Source organism: Protopterus annectens, chromosome 5.part1 (genome assembly GCF_019279795.1).
Source record: "Protopterus annectens isolate FY-2018-M chromosome 5.part1, PAN1.0, whole genome shotgun sequence".
NCBI classification, from domain to species: Eukaryota; Metazoa; Chordata; order Ceratodontiformes; family Protopteridae; genus Protopterus; species Protopterus annectens.
The window spans coordinates 552,183,872-552,207,073 of record NC_056736.1 but is presented as its reverse complement, the minus strand read 5'-3'; positions in this window follow the sequence as shown (position 1 = coordinate 552,207,073).

The following is a 23,202-nucleotide window of genomic DNA, read 5'->3' as shown; positions in this document are numbered from 1 at the left end:
ATTCTGTGCTTGAGCCCCTATGCCAGCTTGAGGCATGGGTGGCACAACTCATGGGCATGCCTGCTGCCCATCCTACACAGCCCTCAGCACAGCCCCATCCTGGGCAGTGAAGGCACAGTGGCAACTGCCCATGGGTGGGGATCTCAGTTCCACTGTTGCCATCTGTGGGCTCATGGGCTTGAGATATCCAAACATCCATCCCCGTCAATTGTGTTTCCCCCCCACATGTGTCATACACCACCCCTGTATGCGTCTTGTTTGTCTTGTCTGTTAACCTCCTCTACCTACCTCCCCAACTATACCTACTTCCCGTACCTAACATTCCACTCTCACCTGAAAAAAAAGGTCACTCTGTTCCCGCAAAAAAATTACGCCCCATACATAGCTGCCCATTTTGCAGACATGTCTGCTGGACATGTGAACTGGCAATTACAATTGGCTGTACAACAAATATTGTTGTCCTCACCCCTCTCTCAGGGGGGGAAGGTTTCAAATTTCACACCAAATTACACATGTATGCACAGCTGTTGCTGATAAAGAAATGTGCAGCTATGGGCCTTTCCTACACCCTTATTGCAAATCCTGAGCTTGTTTCCCTACTGTCCTACCCTCTTTGTGACCCCATTTTCACCACTTTCCTGACTCCCCATTTTCATTTCTTTCAAAGAAATTAGCGTGGGTGTGCACAAGAGTAAGCACTTTTAAGCAGTTGTAAGCGGGTATGCGCTTGTGTGCACTTAGCTACGTGTGTGTGTGTGAAGCTAAACGCCAGTGCGCATGCGTGAGCTCCACGCAAACCAGTGCTACCCCGCTTACAACTGCTTAAAAGTGCCTTAGTCACTCCGAATGACAAGGCCTGTAGTCTGCTCAGAAGCAAAATAAAATCCCACTGTCAGTCCCAAACCCAGGACCTTGGAAATAGTAGTCTGCATGACTTACCACTAAGCCATGACTGCTATCCAAAAACATCGTGCTGAAAGAAATATATCATGAAATAGTAGGAATGAATGTAAAGGGAATATAGGAAGTCTAGTACACAAAGCATGTCATGTATATTTACTGTCAAATCTAGTGGATTTGTAAAATATTAGTGTGTGAAGAGAAACAGCCATGCTAGTTGGTAGCTAGTAGGTAATAATGTCACAGTAGCACCTTGCAAGCCACACACATACTCAGAGCAGGATAAACACTGCCATATTTTAATAGTTAAGAGCCCAGACATAGCAACTGTTACTGAGTTACAGGGATGTCCCTGATTTGAAAACAATTGTTAACTGTGCCCCACTGACTCCCTGTGAAATGTACTAACAATAGGCAGAAAAGTGTTACAACACATGCAATGGTAACTATGAATTGCTGAAAGTATGCACCACTTACATGTCACAAATGGTGTAGTAATACATATGCTCAAAATAACCCACAGTCCCAACTGCAGAATATCAGAAAATTTCATGGGTGTATCCCAATGATATGTACCATTCCATGAGGCTGATACAAGATGCACCTGAGAGTATCTGAGGCCTGCTCAGCAGCATAATCAAATACCCTTCTAGGTGTCAAGGCCCACACCATGGCCAGACCACACTGCATGCAGTACCACCCTACCACAACAAACACATAGTGAATTGCTGCTCAAACAGATATAGCAAGCATTGCAAGGTGTGAATATAAATGGAAAATAGGAAAGCCATAGCAACACATTAGAGCAAAGACACCTAGCAGGCATACAAGGAGTGAATGTAAAGAGCAAATATTGAAGCCATAGCAACAAATTGCAAGAGCCACAGCTATATACCAGTTACACCACAAGTCCCACAGGAAAGCACACACACCCATATACACAGTGTTACTAGTTGTAGGTGTCAGTTTACATACACACTGAGAAGAGGAAACTGGAGGAAGGAATACTCAGGTTACAGTACAACATGCATTGCAGTGTCTACAACACAGCCTGAAATATGAGAGACATACCAACCGTTACACTCACAGAACAGTGTCCACAGCATACCAGCATGGTCCCCACCCTGATAATCTGAAAGGGCTACGCCTACCTAACAAACCTTTTTATAGCACTGTCCTGAAATCACAGTGAGAACTGCAATCACTACACAACAGGCTGCATGCAATTAGTAAATGCTGGCTAACTCCCAGTCCACATAAGCAATACTTTCATTGCACCCTCTGGAGGTAGAGACAGAGAGAGAGAGAGAGAGAGAGAGAGAGAGAGAGAGAGAGAAAAGAAAGAAAATTTAAAACAAGAAAACAAACAAGTTGTCATCACAACCTGACACTGCCAAGCCAAACTGAAGCTGGCAAGAGAAGCAGCAGCAGGCCAACCATCACAAAGCCAACACAAACAGCTGTAGCAAACACAGGTAATGTAAAGTAATAATATAATAGTCTACATACTGTGAACCCTCCATATGTGTTATTGGTCTGTATCTATGTATATGAAGATGTGCATAGGTCAGGGAACATACTGCAACTGTCACTGAAGGCTGTACATACATATGTATGTGAAGGTAACTATGTGCACATAGCAATGTAGGTTGTAGTGCAATGTGCAATGTAGGTTGTACAGTAATGGATGTTTATCAGTACGTTAGTGTGTGTATACATATGTGTAAATAAAAAGGTTTATATATATATATATATATATATATATCTATCATATGTATATGTATGTATATCGATATATATATATATATATATATATATATATATATATATATATATATATATATATATATATAATATGCATATATGTATACATAGATAGAGAGGGATGTAGAAATACATAGACATATATAGATAGATAGAATATGTACATACATATATATGTAATACACACATACACATATAGATATATGTAGATACATATACATATACAGACAGATCTGACTGTCTAGAGATATGTCTGTATATGATTATCTCTCTCGCTCTGTCCCACCCCCTCTCTCTCCCCCTCTCTCCATATCTCTCCATATATATATATATATATATATCTATATATATATATATATATATATATACATATATATATATATATATATATATATATATATATATATATATATATATATATATATATATATATATATATATATATATATATATATATATATATATATATATATATATATATATATATATATATATACTGAGTGAGGCACATGTGTGCAGATGTATTGCAACAGGTGCCTGGTGACAAAGGCATGAAGTGAACACCAGTGTAGATACTGGAGTACCATACCCCATTCCAAAACACTTACACCAGTAACCACCACATATGTGCTTGCCTGCCCACCACTGCATGTGTCAGGGGGGAACAGGGGCAACAAGTGTACAATAGGCTCCCCATTGATATTCACAGTGGCACACTAGTCCTGTAATACCTGTACATGGTATGTGTCAGCTATGGACATGTAGGTCACTGTACCCCTCTACACCCCACGATGTTCTACATGGTATGTACCTCCCATGACAGCTACAGATATGGAGAAGGACACAGTCATACGTCAGAAACTGTGACAATGCACTCAAACAAATTACCTATGCAGAGTGACTGACAAGACCACAGAGCACACCCATACTACCTACATAGAGGTTACCACTTCTGGATATACATAGTTAAGTCACACCCATGACAGTTGTACAACAACCATGGTAACACCTCACAATATCCACAACCTAAATGACCTGTGTCTGTTGTCCTTGTCACCACAGTAAAGAGCACATGGTGGAGGTACAGGTTCCTACCCACAGATAAGACATACCCTGGAGTAAACCACACAGCAATAAGAAGCAAGGCTCCCCATGAGTAGATGTCAGACATACCCCTGCTGAATGTTATGCAGATAGGTAATATGCCATATGAGTCACCCTGTGTAACTGTTTGATAGGAGCAGGTACGATCACATCACATGTGTCACAAGGGGCAGGGTAGCATAACAGTATGCTACTGTAGGCCCAGTTCCAATAGCATACTACCTACCTAAGACACAATGCACACCCATGAACCCATTGCAAACCAACTATGTGAGGTGGAATGAGTGTGCTAGTGACTGGGTTCATGTTATGTAATGGTGTGATTGCTCACCATGACTGTCTGTCTGTCATGGTAGTGTGTGTCCTTGGTGTGAGGCCAGAGACAGATGTGTGAGGTATTGCGATCCAAACATACTACATTGCCATATGTTGTGCTGTGTTACCCTGTATGTGACTGCAGTGTAGGTAGGGTTATGGCAAGTAAGAGTAGTGTGCATTACCAGTGAAATATGTAACGTGCATTGCATGCAGTGCATGGGTTGATAATGTTCCTCATACAGTACCTTGATACAAACCCCCAGTGTGAGGTTGTGCATTGGACCTGAATCAGTGTGCTGACTGCTGGAGTATACTAGTGTGTCTTATGGAGTGTGCCAGGTACTGTTGCACAGTTCTCGGCTGAGCACTGATATCTGGTCATTTACATGTGTATCCCCCAATAGACAGATGCTATATATGGGAGTTAAGTTATATCACTACAGTCAAGTATTATGTGTGCCATATTTTGCTGACATATATTGCTGACATATTTTTCTTTTCCTTTTCAGGGCTATGGTTCACCAGCGAAACCCTACCTACTCCGCTGCAGAGGATGAGGAGATACAGCAGAGCCTGGTGCGGGATTTCGCAATACTCTTTTCCCGCACCAGCCAGAACCAGCAGGAGAGGGCTGCACTGTGGCAAGACCTGGTCCGTCGGATAAATGACATAGGCACGCATAACCAGACATATGAGTAGGTACGCCATCACTGCAGTGATTTAATTAGAAATGTCCATCAGCGTGCGTCAGATATCCACAGGCAACAGCTTGCCACAGGTGGTGGGGCAGCTATACATCCCCCCCTCACCAGACTGGAGGGACTACTCCTAAGTGTTGTGGCTCCAGCCCAACAGCAACAGCAGCAGCAGCATACATGCATAATGATGGAGGCTGGAGCCACCCAGCAGCAGGACTGGGAGCATGCAGGTAACATGCCATATGTATAGTTGACTGTTCTGTACACTGGTAGTTTATGCATGTGTGAGGTGTGTCTCGGTTTGTAGCTGTTATCTCGGTAATTATTGTGCAAGAGTGATATTCTCAATATCAGCAGTAGACCTGTGAAAGCCAACTGTTGTACTACTGAACTGTATCATACTCACAGTATCAATGGCACAGTTGTGCCCACTGACAATAAATGTCTCATTTCTGCAGGTCCCTCTGGTGTAACAGCAAGGCAGCCTATCCATGCTGGTGAGTGTGTAATAACAATACCTTCAATACTCTTGATACTGATAGTAATAATAGGCTCAAGCAGTAGTGCTATGTGTTTGATTGCAGGTGTGTTTGTGTCTGTGTGTTGATATCTCATATACTGAGGAGTGTGCATGTGTGCATGTGTGCATGTGCGCATGTGCATGTGTGCATGTGTGCCTGTGTGCATGTGTGCCTGTGTGTATCAGTGTGGTGAAATTGTGTACACATTGTAAACTGTGTTTCCTGTCTTACTCCCACAGGTTCTGGTGCTGCTCTGGTGTTGTGCAGCAGGGAACCTGAATCAGCTGCTGTGGATAGTGATAATGATGGTACCTGTGTAATGGCACAGGGAGGTGTGCCAGGGTCTATCGTTGGTCAGCCAATTGACAGTACACAGCTGTCGACCCCATCAATGTGCACAGTCATCCTGCCAATACATACTTTGTCACCAATGTCCCTAGGTGATGGACAGGATACAGTGGGCATTGACCAGGGTAATCTGGTATCGGTGGCACAAGCATCCCCACACAGCAACCATGGCCAGGGTCCTGACATGGTACCACACAGGCAGATGTCCAGGGGTTCTCGTGGGTGCATACATGGGTGTAATGCCCCTGTCAGACATGCCCACAGAAATCTTTCAACCTCAGCTATGTTTTGGGCTGTAATGCAGGCACAGTCACGTATGGAACGATACACCAGACAGGGTCTGAGGGAGCTGAGAGCATGTCGCACAGCTATGAATGACAGCATGCGTGATGTTGCGGCTGCCGTCCATAATTTCACTGAGGTCATTGACAGAAGTTGGGGGGACACATTAGATCTATTCCACAACTACATGTCCATGAGCCAGGGTAATGGTGGAATGTTGAGGCCTTGACTTGAGCGTATGCCAGCAACAGCAGCAGCTGGCAGTCGTCGCGGACGACAACAGGCCCGAGGCCACTCCCATAGTGCCAGCAGCAGCCCCAGCAATGCTGGGTCTGTGCTGTCATCAGACCGCCCCAGAAGACCACGTGCATGTGGCTCTGGACAGTCCTAACAGGGACCTGTCTCCAGTCACCAACCACCTGCTTCTGATGACAGTAACCAGTCTGGCTTAATACCTGATACGATCCATAGCACCCCTGCCAGGCACAGGTACCGTGTCCGTGGCCAGAGACAGTGATCTGTATGACCTGGCAGGTACAGTCTGTGGCTGTCCACAAACACCTGTATATGACAGCCATGAGGTGGAACTGTGTGCATGCATACACACATGCGAATTGATAACACCTAGGGCTACCGCATACATGCACACACTGAATCAACATTGCCCCATCTTGTACTGCTGTCCCTCACCAACACACACACACATACATGTCAATTGGTTGTATCAGTGGCAGACTCAGGCATACCAAGTACACACCCTGTGCATATGATGAAACTGTGCCACCTCCTGCAATCTGTAACATTGGTGCAGGAACAGGTTAACATGGTGCTGATGCACAGGGTGACTACATAGAAGTGTAGTAATAGTATCATGTTGTCAACAGTACAGTGTAATGATATCATTGTGGGTATATCCCAGCATGCCTGATGCAGTAACAGTATAATTGTCATTGTATTGTTTTGTACACCCATAGTAATTACCATAGTGTAATGTCTGCACATCTTTGCATACTGGTGGTAAGGCTGTCAACAGAAGGCCACCTACATAGGTAGCACAGGGGATAAGAAAATGTAAGTATTGATACTCAATGATGGACATGTAAACTGCAAGTTGCATGCTGTCCACACTCAACTCTGCAATGAGGATGTTTGAGGATGTTGATATCAGTGCAGTAATACACAACAGGTTCAAGACACACAAGAGCACCCTAGCACTACAAGGTCACACCTCATACCATGCTTGACAGCCCCAAAACACAGAACTAACTATGACAGGAGGGTGAGTCTCCATAAATGTCAAGGATACTGTGGTGCCAGGACAGGTAGCATACATCCTACTAAGTTTGGAACTGCTGAGTGAGGGCTCAGTGTCTGTTATTCAAAATGTGTATTAGTTCTGGTATGAGCACTTGGGTTTCAGGCCGGTTATTCTACATTATGAAGGTACATGGTCTGTACACTTGTGGGAGGTGAGGCTGGACCCTGCCCGTCTGACCTGTGAATTTCTGGGTACAGGCTTATAGTGCCTGCATATTTGCACTGTTACCTACTGGAAGTGGTACACCTTGTTTGTTGTAGCATAGACTAGATCCAGGCCTGCTGACTGTAGCTTTGTTTGTATGCATGGTTGCTTGTTATTTCCCTGAAACACTGATTCCACCTGCAATGCAGATTTACAGCACCTCTGTGGATCCCTAGTGACATCTGTATTTCTTACTGTACTGATGTCCATGTCTCACTTGATAGAACGTCACTGTTTGTCTTGTTTGCATGTAAGTTGCCTGTAACACATTGCATATGCTCACAAAAGCATTTATATATACCAGCACTAACAAATCAGAAGCACTACACCCTCACATACTCACCTTGAGTATCTTGTTCCCCATTGGCCCTATGTGTTGTTAATTATTATGGAATTCACAATACTATGGTAGCATGTGCAAAGGTCACTTGTCAATCTCCTCTCTGGTCCATTTGGTGAATCTGTGAGTCATGTGGCAATGTTACAGCTGCCTCATGTACACAGACAACCCTCTCCCCTTCCCATAAACTTACAACACATGTGAGAGATGCAACCACATAGCCAAACTGGGGGCTAAGCTCTCTTAACTCAGTAATGGCATAACCTGTCAGGTGGAGTGGGATACTACAGTGAACACAATACCAGTCTCACATAGACCTACCATGACAGCAATCCAAACACATAAACACACAGGAACATTCTTGGAGTCTCAGAATAGCATCCTGCCTGAGTAGCAGACACCTCTGAAGCAGACACACAAGCAAACGTTACACCAGAACAGAGCACGTGCAACACATAGCTCACAAAGCCTGTGTGCCGAACAGTCACAGCCCGTAAGGCTAAACAACACACCTGCTACAGTTTTAATAGGTACCTCTATCGTCAGGTACACTGAGGTCCCGCTTACCAGGCTGAACAAGGAGAAGGTCACAGTGAGATGCCCGTCAGGCACTATGATCCACCACATAACACAAGCATACAGGTCACTCCAAGGCATGTACAAATATGACTCAGTCATTGTCTGTGCCAGTGTGAATGACCTGTGATGTACCTCCCTGGACTACATGATAGGGGACATAGAGGGGCTCTCTGAGCATGTGGCACAGGCTGGTATGACCCTGACCTTGAGTAGCATCTTATCCTCACCAAGAATGCTGCCACAATATGTAGACAGGACAATCAATTTCTACAATAGCCTTATGTTTCGGTGTCATTCAAAGGGGATCCAATGCCTGTCAGCGTGGGATTACATGCTAGACAAGCTACGATGCTTTGCTAGGGACAGCTTGCACCTGTCACCCATGGGCCGTTGTATATTGGCAAAGGCTCTTGCTACACACATAGTGCCTTTTTATGCAAGGCTCAAATTACATAGCCACCTCCACAGGTATCACACGGGATAGGACACTAATAGTAATGCTACTCAACGCCAGCAGTGTAAACCTCAAGATGCATGCACTGGAAACTGTCCTTAGCATGGAGAACAGCAATATCTGTGCAGTAACAGAATCCTGGTTTAAGGCTCCCAGGTGCACCCCATCACTGCCAGGTTATATCTCATACCATGCTTGTCATCCCCTAAACATGCACCAAACCAGAACAGGGGGGAAGTATCCAAAGGCACCACAGATACACACGCCTCCAGGTTGGTGGCACAGCACAAAGCATCAGAGCCTATCCATGTGCAACTAACAGTGGGTTTGACTGCCTTCAGGTTCATAGCCTGGCACACACCACTGTCCCATACCCAGGAATCCCACTTGGCCTTCCTGACAACACTGGGAATATGACGGTCTCTACAAACACCATTATATGGGTGGACTGCAACTACCCAAACATAGAGTGTGAGCATTACTCTAGCTCCAAGACCCTAGCTGAAAGGTTCCTAGCATTTATTCACTGAATTGCTATGGAACAACTTGTTACCACTCCCACAAGAGGTGAAAACATGCTGCACCTGTTCATCAACAACATGTGGACTATATGCTCCAGACCAGACGTGTATCCCTAGCTGGTAGGATGAAACCATATACAACTCACACTGTATATTCACATACCACATGCAGCCCCTGCACAGAAAACCACAGTCATAAAGTTGTCTAATGCAAATTCCATGTATTCACATGAGGCAGGCTTCAGACATGGGAACTATTGAAGGTCACAGGTACATATGTGTATGTGGCACACACATACATCATGTGTGCATTGACATTACTGATATAATCTATGTCATGCAATATTGGGAACAACACCCCAAACACATGGACAAACTGTGTGACAAAAACACACATGGCGTTTGTAGAATACAAACCTCTACCTAACTGTGTTATGACACTTGTGAGAGACACAGTAGCAGCGTGCGCTATTTGCATTACTGGGAGGCTTGTTTTCTCCTGCTGTACTTATAGGGTGCTGACATCACCAGTGTTTAGACAGTGGAATATGCAGCATGTGGTGTGTTGTACTAGTTGACAAAAGGGACATTTGTCTTACACATAGAATTGCACACACCCTACTCCACCCCCCCCCCCCCCACATTCACAGTGAGCATTTGCAGGATTCAAACCCCTATCTAATTATGTTTTGACACTTGTGAGAGACGCAGTAACAGAGCGTGCTATTCGCATTACTGGGATGCTTGTTTTCTCCTGCTGTACTTATACGGTGCTGACATCATCAGTGTTTAGACAGTGGAATATGCAGCATCTGGTGTGTTGTACGAGTTGCCAAAAGGGACATTTTTCTTACACATAGAATTGCACACACCCTACTCCCCCCCCCACATTCACACTGAGCATTTGCTGGATTCAAACCCCTACCTAATTATGTTATCACACTTGTGAGAGATGCAGTAGCTGAGCGCGCTATTCAAATTACTGGGTATCATTTGTGCTCCTGACATATGTATAGTGTGCTGACATCATTATTTATGAAGAGGTATGTACATCTGTTACTATCCATCAGTAAGGGGGAGAGCATATATATGCATTAACTTTGCAGAGGCACAGTGGCCTACTGTACTGCAGAGGCGGATGCCAAATACACTGTGGACAGCCTTCTGTATTCCCTAGGGACAACAGCCTAGTATTGGACTCTACGGCCATATGTTTACCTGTCAGATGCAAGTATCTGTTGCTCATAAACTGTTTGTGGGTCTTTATTGCCATAGCTTTCCCTATCTCTATGAACAACATGTGTACTGTGGAAGATGTTTGCATATGAGTGGGATCCACTACTTTACTTATGTGTCTGTTGTAATTTCACTGTGTGCACTGGGCAGATTTCTGTATTGTGGGAGGTTCCTGTATTAACACATACAAATGCCAGATATGTGTGTGCAACTGCTGAACTGTGACATGGCCTAAGTGTGTGAGCATGCCCAGTTCACAGTTTATATGGCTTCTTGACTGACACGTCTCATTTATCTAAGTGTGCGAGCATGCCCAGTGTGAACTTTCCATATGTTGAGATCTGTGGTCCACCACATTTGTGTTTATGTGTGGACTTAATCTATATTTCACATGTACAGTTGAGTGTTGGACATCAGGTTGTGTTCTTACTGCCCAACTGCTTTGTGTCTGAACCTAACAGGCATTATGCTGTGCCTGCAGGGTTGCCATGGGATAGTTTGCATACAGTTGTCAACATCCTTTCATACTGACCAAACAATGTATTGTCGTATAGTGTACTGGTTCACTGGTTCAGTACTCACTGTGGGTATCATCGGTTTCAGTCCTATCACTGCTTGTAATATTTATAGTGAGCACACCAGACTGGTTGAGGGCCAGTTGAGCAGATATGACCATGCTGCTTTTTGTTCAGATATGGAAAACATAGAACAAGATCGTCCGACATTGTTAATGTATTCCACAACTTGTGTGGACAGTGACAAACAATGGCCATATGACCTAGGCCATTTGTAATGCTAGTCAGAGAGTGTTTGTCCTTCATCACACATATTTACTGGTGTTTGCCATGACATATTTCAAGGTTAGTGTGCTGTGCCTCTGTCTACCCGTGACATATAGGTGATATCCAGGGTACACCTACCATCTCCCATCCAGTCATCATGATTCCTCTGGATGACAGTCAGTGAGGAACTCCCTGGATAACCTGTACTGGGAGTTTAGTCATGAGTGGAGTGAGCTTCTGGGTTATGGACCAATCGGTACAGCATGTCCTGTTTATGTCAGTGCTGGGGTTCAGGCCTGTCATGTGCATAGGTCACCAGCATTCAGATTTTACATGGTGCCAAATGTCCATTGATTCCAGCTTGGTCATGGCTTTATACATCAGGCACAGATCACCTCTAGCCAGGTGGTATGGCACTGTGTGGAGCTGCAGTTTGTTTAATCAGGCAACACATGGCATCTGTTACAGCTTTGAGATCCTCCTGGTGGGGTATTTGTGGGGTCTTTCCAGTTGATGCAGGTGTCTGCTAAGGTACATCCCACAAGGGCCATTGTACGCAATCAATTGTGAGGCTGCTGATGGATGACTGGAGAGGCACAATGACCTCCCCTGACCTAGCTGTGCTTACCTTCATGATTAGGTGGGTATATGGTATGTTTCTGTAACCACTACAGGCACATGGTTGTCACATGCAGGATATCTATCACCTTGTGTCCCCAGGTCTCTTATTGCCCTGATGTACTTAATGGGTTAACACCTATGTGGTAATTTATGGCCACGTACTGTGTTTCCACAGGGGATGACTATACACTATTCTACATTTTGCTTGTTGACATGGCTGTGGCACCACTTGTCTGTTTCTATGTGTGCCTTTTGTAGGAATTTTGTGTCAGCTGGAGGGTCCGATATGGTGGGCAGTTTGTAGTCATCTGCGAACCTGTTCAGACACAGTCCTTCCATGTTGGCCTGTACCTATGTGACATATATACCATACAAGAGAGGTCCCAGGACCATGCCTTGTGGGATACCAGTTGTACCTGGCTTGTAGTCTGACATGGCTGCAGCATTTCTGACCAGGTCAGTTCTGTCCTTGAACTGGTTTGCAATCTATCTACTTGGATAGTGGTTTATAGTTAGGCTGTTGAGCTTATCTGTACTGAACAACTGGGGTATTGTATGGAAGGGTTTAGCAAGGTCCAGATAGGCTGTATGAACCATATTCGCCTCATCAATGGCCTTGGTGCATGTTTCACATGAGTCAGACATGTGTAAGTGGCAGGATCTGTCCTATGAAAGCCACACTGGGTAGGGGCCAATGTCTGTAGGTACCCAATCTCATTATTTCTGGGGTCCATGATCATCCTCTCCATTACTTTGCCGACCAAGATAGTCAGGGTTGAGGGGTGATAGTTTGCAGTATCCATTCAGGCACCACCTTTGTGGTGAGGGACCACTGTTGCTGTACACTGCTCTTTGGGTACATATCCTGTGGTAAGACTGAGAGTGAGCAGTAGTGCTATTTGGTGTTCCATTCTTCTTACAGTTCTTGTTGGACACAACCCAGGACACCATCTGGTACCATTGATGCTGTGTGGTTTGCTTTGTAGATGCTGGCTGTTACCTCAGCATCTGTAATGTCAGGGGGCCAGAACTCTGCTGGGATAGATATTTAGCAGTTTGGTGCTGGTGGGGAATTTGCAAAGAATCTGTTAGGTTGGATGTTGGCAATGTGTGTGGGTTTGGTGTAGTGTTTGTGATATTTGAGTAATGCAGAGCATATCTGTGTATTATCACCATGGTTCCTACCATCAGTTAGGACAGCTGTGTGATTATCCTTTGTGTCCTGCACAATTTGTATCGTCATAGGTTCATAGGTTCATACTAGGCTATCTGCCCTGGCCATGTTTGAGCCTAGACAGACTGTGTGTGGCTTTCGACACCCCTTGCAATGTGCATATTATGCCCATTTAGGGTTTACTTTACTAGATGTGACACAGAGATGGCCCCAAGTGTACACCTACTATCTCCCATGCACATGACCGGATTTCTCTTGTTGAGTATGAGCATGGAGCTCAGCCTATCATGGACTGGGATTCTGTTCCAGAGTGTAAGGAGCCTCTCGGTTATGAATCTGTCCCTCCAGCACATCCTATTTATCTATGTGTTGAGGTTCAGATATCTCACTGTGGTGTCTCTGCTGGATTTGGAGTTTCTGCAGTGGAGCATGTCCATTCATTCTGGATTGGACATGGCCTTGTACATCAGGCATACATCACCTCTGACTGGGCAGTATGCATGTGAATTGGGCTGGGGTTGGACCCTTTATCCTCTTGGTGAGGTACATTTGGGGTCTTTCTAACTGCTGCAGATGTCAGGTAAGGTACATCCAAAATGGGGCATTGTTCTCAAGTATGGGCCTGATAAGAGAAGAGTATGGGGGCACAGTGACCTCTCTTGATCTACATGTGCATCCTTTCATGTTAAGGTGGGCAATATAGCAGGTCTTCCTGGCCACCTTGGCAATGTGAGTGTCACATGATGGGTTACTGTCCACTTCTGTCCCTAGGTCCCTGATTACTTCTTCCGTACATAATGGATTACCACCTATGTCATAATTTGTGTGTGCCTTGTTTGGTATTTGGTGAGACATTCATACTCTGCAGTGTCTTCAGGAAGGCTGACTGGGGTTCCTGGGTTTGGGAGGGTGGTCTGTAGCAGGCTGCAAACTGGGATGCAGTTTGAGCCACTGTTACTTGCCCGTGGATAGTCCATACTGCTTCTTGCTGTGGTACCAACCTGGGGGTGTGGTTATCCTTGACAATTATTGATAGCCACACTCCTATTGTAGTTTGTTCCATGTTTTGGGGCTGTAAAGCATGGTATAAGGCATAACCTGGTAGTATTAGGGTGCTCTTCTGAGCCTTGACCCAGGTTTCTGTTACAGAACAGATATTACCATTCTCCATGCTGAGGTGTGTTTGGTCTGCATGCATCTTGCAGTTTAGACTTCTGGCATTGGGTAACATTACATCCAGGTTGTTATCCCTTGTGCTACCTATGGTGGTGGGTTTGTTTTTCCAGCCTTACCAATTCAAGGCACAGTGGGGGTGACAACAGCCTTTGCCAGTATCCACACAGCCAGGTGTGCTGGGTGCTTGCCATCCCTAGCAGGTGGAGCATCATGTCTTGCTCAGCATGTCATCCCAGGCTGTCAGCCATTTGTTCCCCTTTGACTAACAGCAATACTTCAGCCAATTATTGTACTTGATCTTGTTGTCTTCATAGTGTGGCATCATGCTTGGTGAGGATGAGATGTGAGGCAGGGTCATCATGTTTGCATATACTAGATAGTGTTACATTGCTTAACACATGGCAATCATGCCTCAGGTGGTGCTGCAGGGCTGCCTATGTCGGATGCACATACTACACTCCCTGTACATGTTTGAAAGCAGGTTGTGTCATGTTAGGCGTCACTTTTACTATATGAGTGAGTCAGAGAGGGGTATCATTCCCAGGGTTCCTACTGAGCCAGTGTATGTGCTATACGTTGCCTCTTTGCCAAGGCCAGGGCATACTGGGCATGTCTCCTTCTGCCTACTGGGGCAGGCTCAGGTTGTTCCTCATCCGAGTCACGCTCTGCCTGTGATGGCCTTGGCAATGGTGGGGGGCTGTTTGTCCCTATGCTGGTCCTGCTGCAGCTGTTTTCACAGAATCATATTATGTAGCATAGCACATACCATGACAATTTGGGAACATGTAGTTGGTGAGTACTGCAAGGCTCCACCAGATGTGTCCACGCACCGGAACCATGACTTGAGCAGCCCAAACACACGCTCTATTACATTTCATGTTTGTGCGTGTGCCTCATTATGGCGTTCTTGCTCAGGTGTGTGTGCGTTTCTGATGGGTGTCATCAGCCACGGTTCCAGTGCATATCCAGCATCCTCCACTAAGTGACCATGTGGGATGTCCCCATTGGCAAATGCCTGGTACAGCTGCGTCAGATGCCAGATATGGGAATCATGGTAGCTTCCAGGGCAGCCAGCACACACATTTGTTATTATGCCCTGGGCATCACACACAACCTGGCAGTTGATGGAGGGGAAGCCCTTGCGGTTAATGTAGGCCCTACCCTGCTCACCAGCTGGTGCCTTGATGCGTATATGCATGCAGTCTATTGCACCCACTACCTCAGGGTATTCCGCTATTTGCTGGAAGAGTCGCATATTGCTGGCCAATGCCTCATGGGAATTGGGAAAATATACATGATCTCCGACATGTGCCGACATGGCATCCAGGAACTGGTGCAGTACCCTGGATGCTGATGCCTGTGAGATCCCCATCATATCACCAGTTGGTCTCTGGAAGGTACCTGTTGCTAGTATTCTTAGGCCAACACATACCTTGGTTTCCACTGGGATGGGTTCCCCTCTGTTGGTTCTGTGTGTGAGGCATGTCCTGCACAGCTCAACAATTTGCTGCAGGAGGTCTCTGTCCACTCTATAGTGCTCCACTATCTCCAGCTTATGTAACCCCTGGCAGGTGACTCTGGGCCTGTACACTCTTGTCCGTCTCCTCACTGTGGGTTGTCTGGCAGCATTTGCATTGTCACCACCCTCAGCAAGTCTCCTATGTCTCCTTATAACAGCTATGGCAGCCCCTAGCATGTTTGGTCTGAGTGCAGCTTTTTTCAGTTTTCACTTCTAATAGCTTACTCCTGTCTTGCAGTGTCTCTTGAGAGAAACATACTGCACTGCTGTTTGCAGTATTTTAAGTGCTGGGCTGGGCTGGGCTAGTATTCTGCCTGTGTAATTGCCTGCTTCTAATTGTTTTCACCTGCTAGCTCTACCAGTATTCCCTGCTAGCTTTCTACTATTTCTTCTGCTTCCTTTTTCCTCTCTGTTTCCTCAGGGGGGAGCAGTGTGCATACCAGCGAAAACACGCTCACAGTGGCTACCACACACGCACACATGCTTACACGGACTAGAATTTGCTTATTCAGGTTAAAACGCGTGCACAACAGCGCAAACAGGTTTACAAATCTTTAAACAGGCTCCTACATGCTTACTCTGCCTTACACGCGTGCACTCTGTCTTACTCGCGCCTCCCAGCACGCACATGCACTCATGCGTGCACAGCAAAAAACTTTGGTGTTAGCCACAGTGTACACCTTCCATTTCTTGACTTTCCCATGCTTATCTGTTGACACTCCTCTTTCTATGCTGTGTGACTGACATCTTTCACATACCACTTTGCTCCAATGAGCTTGATTTCTTTCTGACATTCCCCCCTGTGATGTCACCTATCTCCTACCCTGTTACTCCCCCTTATCTAACTCTTACACTACTCAGAATGTGTTCATTTGCTATGCGACAGTGAGATTCACTATCCTACCACTCATTTACATAGGATTGCCTACTAATGCTTAGTTACGTGTCTTACATTTAGCTTCTCCACTTAGCAACCACTAAACGGTGGCCATGTTGTTTTCGGTTTGCTAGTCCCTGCATTGTAAATCCATGCATTGCATAGAACCCACATTTGTGGTTTTAAAACCTTTATTTTTATGTTTTATATAGCGCAGCCCGTTTGTGTGGGGCTGTGCTGTGTTTACACATCGCCGATCGCCGAAAAAAATATATATTTTTTCGTGTTTGCATCGGGTTACCATGCCAATGGCCACATATTTGGCCATTGGCATGCTGCCTGACACATATGCGCACTTTATTTGGAGCTGACATGACTCCATTGTGTTATTTGCAGAAACGTATTCAGTTGTCAACTGAGTACATTTCTGCACCTAACACAACTCTTACACGGGCTGGTTTCAGCTTCGTGGTTCACTAATCTACCTCATTTGCATGCCTTTTGGCTGCAAGTGAGGTAATTAGCATATCCACGCCCTGCCCATGTAAGAGACATTTTAGCTGGTCTCTTACACGGTATTTCGGGCTGTTCCTGGATCGCTATGGCTGCATGGAGTCTTACACTACTCTTAGACTCCATGCAAGCCATCGTGAATCCTGCCCATTTACAAAATGGGAGGGAAGGGTAAAGAGGCATATTCGCCTCTGGACAGTTTTTGTAACTCAATAAGATTTCATCTACTGAAGATATAAAATGTGGAACACCAAGACCTAGAATTACCTGAAATCCCACCTTTAAATCTTCCTTGTTTATTATAAAGCAGTGTCATGTTGTTTAAAACCCTTTGCTTATATCATTACAAGAGATTGTGTTTTATGTGTATAAATTGTTCTCCTAATGACATACAGCCCTTAAATCAAGGTATTAAAATATGAAATTTTCTGAAATGATAAAAGAGTGTACCAAAAACTAATTAGGCAGGTTAGTCATCTGGCCAGCATTACAAACCATTTCACCTAACTCACTGCATGCTACCTAGATTCACATCTGCACAAGACTTATCGTAACTTTTCAGCCCAGCTACACACAGTGAATTTTTGCATTTACATGAATGTTCATGCAACAATTATCACAATTTTCAGCCATTTTTATTCAAAACTCGAATCAATAAATGGTGTTTTCAGAGTTTTACCTTTCTACTGAGTGCTGCCAATGTGAAAACAAGTGATAGTGTTCAATTCATCTTACATCTAACATCATCTGGGAAAAGTGTATTTCACATCTATTTGACTCAGATATAAATTTGAAATAACCCACAAGTTCCCAGCACAAAATGTAACAGTTTCATTACAGACATCAAATCTGAGGGAATGACTTTCCCATTTTAAGTACTGTGACATGATATACTTCAGACAGGTATAACAACTTAGTAATCAAATTCATCCTAGTGTTTCAAAGATAAGCTATTCCCCACTGATTGGAAAAAAATACTTGCACATATTTTTTAGATTTATAGGTAAACGTCAACACTCTGTTTTAAATAATGTCTTGTATCTTACAATAGTGCTACCTTAATTTATACTGCATACTGAATTACAGTAAGTGGACGCACAACAAATCTAAATGAATTATCTATAGCCAGGCATACAAGAGATGGCGTTAACTATCAAACTGAATGAGCCCACCTGCCAAAGCAAGAAAACGTGACTTTATTTTTCTACATGATACAAACTTACTGCTTGGTGTATAAAGCATGCAAAAGCAGTAGTGATCCCAGTTAGAGTGAAGGAACCAATATGTTTTTCTCAACTAAGTAAAACAACAAGTAATTGTATAACAGGTAACCTTTGGGATACAAATGTGCCTCTCAAGCAAGTTCTGTTTTTTTTTTTTTCTCTCACAAGGTTCAAGTCCAAGGAGTGTGTATCCCTTGATTAATTGTTCTTGTGAATATGTAACATTTTCATCAGGACTGGATCAGAAAGTGTCTTATATATCAGGCATAAGTCCCCTCTCAACAAATTATATGAGACGGAGTAAAGGGAAATGGCCTTTAGTCAGTCTGTGCAAGTCATGTGTCTGTCATTTTCTTATTTTTAGTGAAAAACCTCTGGGGCTGCTCCAGTTGTTGTAAGTGCCTGGTTAGCTACATGAAGAAGGAAATACTGTACTCAATTATGAGTCTTATGAGGGTCGAGTACAATGGACTTCCTTTAATCTTGATGCCATGCCTTTACTTATAAGTTCAGCCACATAGAAGGGTTTCTTCACTATGTAGCTACCTGGTGGTCAATGTTTAAGGTGGCCAAAGTTTAGGTTACTATCTATCTGTGTTCCTGGGCCCCTCACCACTGGGTCTACTTTTAAAGGTGTGCTATTAATATTATAATTTGCAGCGATATGTGATTTACCAAAGGGTATAATTACACATTTTTTAGTATTTAATCTCAGACCATGGTTGTGGCACCAGTCATTTCTCATTTTTTGACTGGTTTGTAAGATTTGAACATCGTTTGGGGATTCAATGATTGCAGTCTTCAGCAAACTTTGTGAGTCGGAGGACTGCAACATTGGCCTTCACTTCAGAAAAGTATACACCAAACAGAAGAGGTTCTGACACTGAGCCCTGTGGGACACTGCTAGTAACAGGTTTCATACTGGAAGTAGATTTGCCTATCTGGACTACATGTGTCCTGTCAGTGAGCCAGTTGTCTATCCAGCTGAAGATGTAGGGGTTTATGCCTAACTCAGTAAGTTTATCTATGATCCCCAAGTGGAGAATTGTGTCAAAGGCTTTGGCTAGGTCTAGATGAGTGATGTGTACAGTTTTACTCTCATCCATGGCTCTGTTGACTTTCTCAAAGAAGTTGACCAGAATGAGTGTGCAAGACTTCCCTTTGACAAAGCCAAATTGGGTCAGGTCCAGTGTTTGAAGAGTTCATATGTTGCTATTGAACAGGTCCATGATAATTATCTCCATGGTCTTGCAGATAAGACTGGCCAAGCTTATGGGACTCTAGTTCTTTTGTTCAATTTATGGACCCCCCCCCCTTGTACAGAAGGATTACTGTTGTAGTCCTCCATTCCTCTGAGGCAAACCAGTCCAGAGGCTGTGGTCAAAGAGGGTTTCTAGTGGCCCTAATAAATTCTGTTTTAAACTATTTAAGAAGTATCGTGGAATGCTGTTGAGAACCACAGAGGCTGTGTTTTTGGCTGCAGTGAGTGTAGTAAGGACGTGTTCCTCATAATGACCCATCGGGGGATTGCTGCAGATATTTATTTGGGTGAGACTGGAGGTGATGGTTGGAGGGGGGGGGTTGAACTGAACTTGTCAGCCAGTAGGATTGCTATAGTTTCAGGCTGGGTGTTAAGTGTTGCCATTCATGATTAATTTGGCACATTGCTGAGTGTTTCCCCTGAGGTTACAGACATATTTAAAAAGGCTTATGGTTATCTTTCACACGGGAGGCTATATTTGCCTCATAGTGTGATTCAAATAAATGAATGTTGTTTGCAAATACTGTATTTAACTTTTTGTTTTACTAATACAAATAAAAAAATTGGGAAAACATTTTGACATTCACACAACTAAGAAAATATGCAACTCTTGTCACTGCATAGCCCAATGCTTTTAATCATCATGCAATTTAGTTGCTACTTGTAGAGAATTCTGTTGGTGAAGCCATATTATCAGTAGCATGTGTCAGCACAATTTGGTCTGTTTTTAGCTATAAATGCTTTCCTTATGGTTATGATCCAGACATTAGGAGTTATCAGCTATTTGGATTGAAAAGAGTAAGGCTTCAAATAGCATGTTTAATATATTTCTTCATAGGGGCTTTATTTAACATATGCATATTTGTTTTAATTTAGTTAACAGTTGTGTGAAGCTGGATAAATAAATTCTAATGGCTATACTAACAGTATATTAGTGACGGGTGTGATTTAATAGTTTTATATAATTTATTTGGTTATGTTTTGCTGCTGTTAAACAAATGTATACAACTGGGTGTCATTCTATGCATTTTTATATTTCCATTTTTACCACATGGAGAATGCAGTGAATTTCCCTTTTATTTTTTGTTGCAATATTTTGTGAAAAGAGAGATTATAGGATCAGACATATGTCACAATACCTGAGTACATGTGTCATGTGAAACTGTAGACCTTTCAAGTCACATGGACATTCCCTTTCAGTTATTTAATTTAAATAAGAACCCAGAATATATTCAGTAATTCCTTCAGCATTGTTTTTAAGATTAACAGATTACACACACACTGATGGATCTGAGTTTGCTAAGTGCTGCAATATTCTGTCATCTGTTTGTCATATAGATGAGATATGTGTCTCTTGTTGATGACAGTACCTTTCCACAAAATGTCAGTTAAGTCAAACAGTTGATTCTTAATCTTATGAATAACTGATACTAAATTTGCTCAGTATAATAGACAAAGTCCCTGACACAGCACTGCAGCAGAATCATTCTTCAAGTTTTGACCTTATTACATTCATACCCTTGAAAGTGTTTGGCATCCTGATACATTGCTGAATTCTGATGACAGCTGATTACACATTTCCTTACGCTCATGTTTTTTGTTTTGACAGGCCCTTAAACATTACTGCCATATGATTTCAACAGTTGATGCTAGGCCATCTTATTTCATTTATATTACACATAGTGCTATAAACTATCTAACCAGCTTTTGAACATAATATTTGCAAACTCATATACTATGCTATTAGATTTCTTAAAGAAAAGGCACAAACATGACTGCACACATAAGATTTTACAAATGACTGTGCAATGTTAAATGTTCCTGCAGTGATAACATTGGCTTATAATAAAACAGTTCTAGTTAACCAGGAAAAATATTGATTTTAGAAGAAAATACAGAGAGAATAAGGTACAGTAGTCTACCTTAACTGGATGCAAGAGAAGCTGGAGGTTGCTAATGGGTAAATGGTGCATTCATGTGAAAGCAGTAAAGTGAAAATGGGTTCAAATTTTTAAACAAATAGCATGATCTACTAAACAAAAAGATGGATTAGATGACCTTGAGAGACTTCAAGTATTGATACAGTTTGCTTTAAGTTCCTGTTGATATAGCAAAATCATAATATAAAATGTGGCTGAGTGACTAATTAAAAACTCATACAACTACGGCTGAAATGGGGATATGACTGTACAAAGCATAATCAATTAATCTGGATCATTGTTAAAAGAATATATAAGCAAGGAAAAAGGACCACTAATGGAAGAAATCCCAAACTTTAAAATAATCAGTAAAATATAAAAGATGTTTTTTTTTATTTATGTGCATGTATTTAATGTATTGCAGTTTCCACAGGCCTGCGCGCGCGCACACACACACACACACACACACACACACACACACACACACACACACACACACGCACGCACACACACACACACACACACACACACACACACACACACACACACACACACACACACACACACACACACACACACACACACACACACACATATATATCAGTTACATCACTTATATGTCTGTGCACCTCAAATATTTGCTTGAGATTATGTGAATGAATGAATCAATGAATGGATGAATGAATTCATAAACAGAGGCCAAGAAGTATATCATTTATACAGTCATAACCATACATTACCACACAGTCAACTTGCCTATGCCCTCTCAACAATTTAGCTGAAGAATCACAAACTAAGACACAAATACAGGATCCAATTTTAAATATTTTTGTTATATACTTGGAAAGTTGCTAGAATAACAAGCTTTGCATTAGCAAGCATTTTCTGAATGATTCATATCTGAAACTCACTTGCTTGTCATTATTTAATGACAGCAGTCACTACAATTCACCACTAAGCCACACATTATTCATGAAATATATCAATATAACCCCCACATTCTTTACTCAAGAACTTTGGGCAAAACTAAAAATAATGAGGGGACACATTTTAAATATTTTCTTCACCTATGTATTTGTTAATCAGTTAAACCCCCATGGACAAAATGTCCCTTTTCAAGTGAAACTCAAGAGCACTGTCTGGTTAAATGACTTTCTCAAAGTCAATTAGGCAAATAGAGGTGGAAGGATTTTAACCTTGTACTGTAACTACAGGAAGAAATTTGTTAACATTGCTGATGCTTAATTGCCAAGCAATTCTGTTTTGTGGACATGAATTTTCTGCACAGTAAAAACTATGAAACTGTAATCATTGGTATTGACTGTCTGTAAGCCTCACCAATTTACAAGAAAAAAATTAACAAGGGACAGGATTAAGGCATGAAGCAACATAAGAGATGTTTTGCAAAATCTGCAACAGATAAAAGGCACTTAAAAAGTTATCAAAATAACAAGTTTTGCCTCAGCATGCATTTTCTAAACAAAAACTATGGAATTCAAATGATTGGCATTACTGACTGACTGTAGACTTTCATGATTTTAATTCTCATT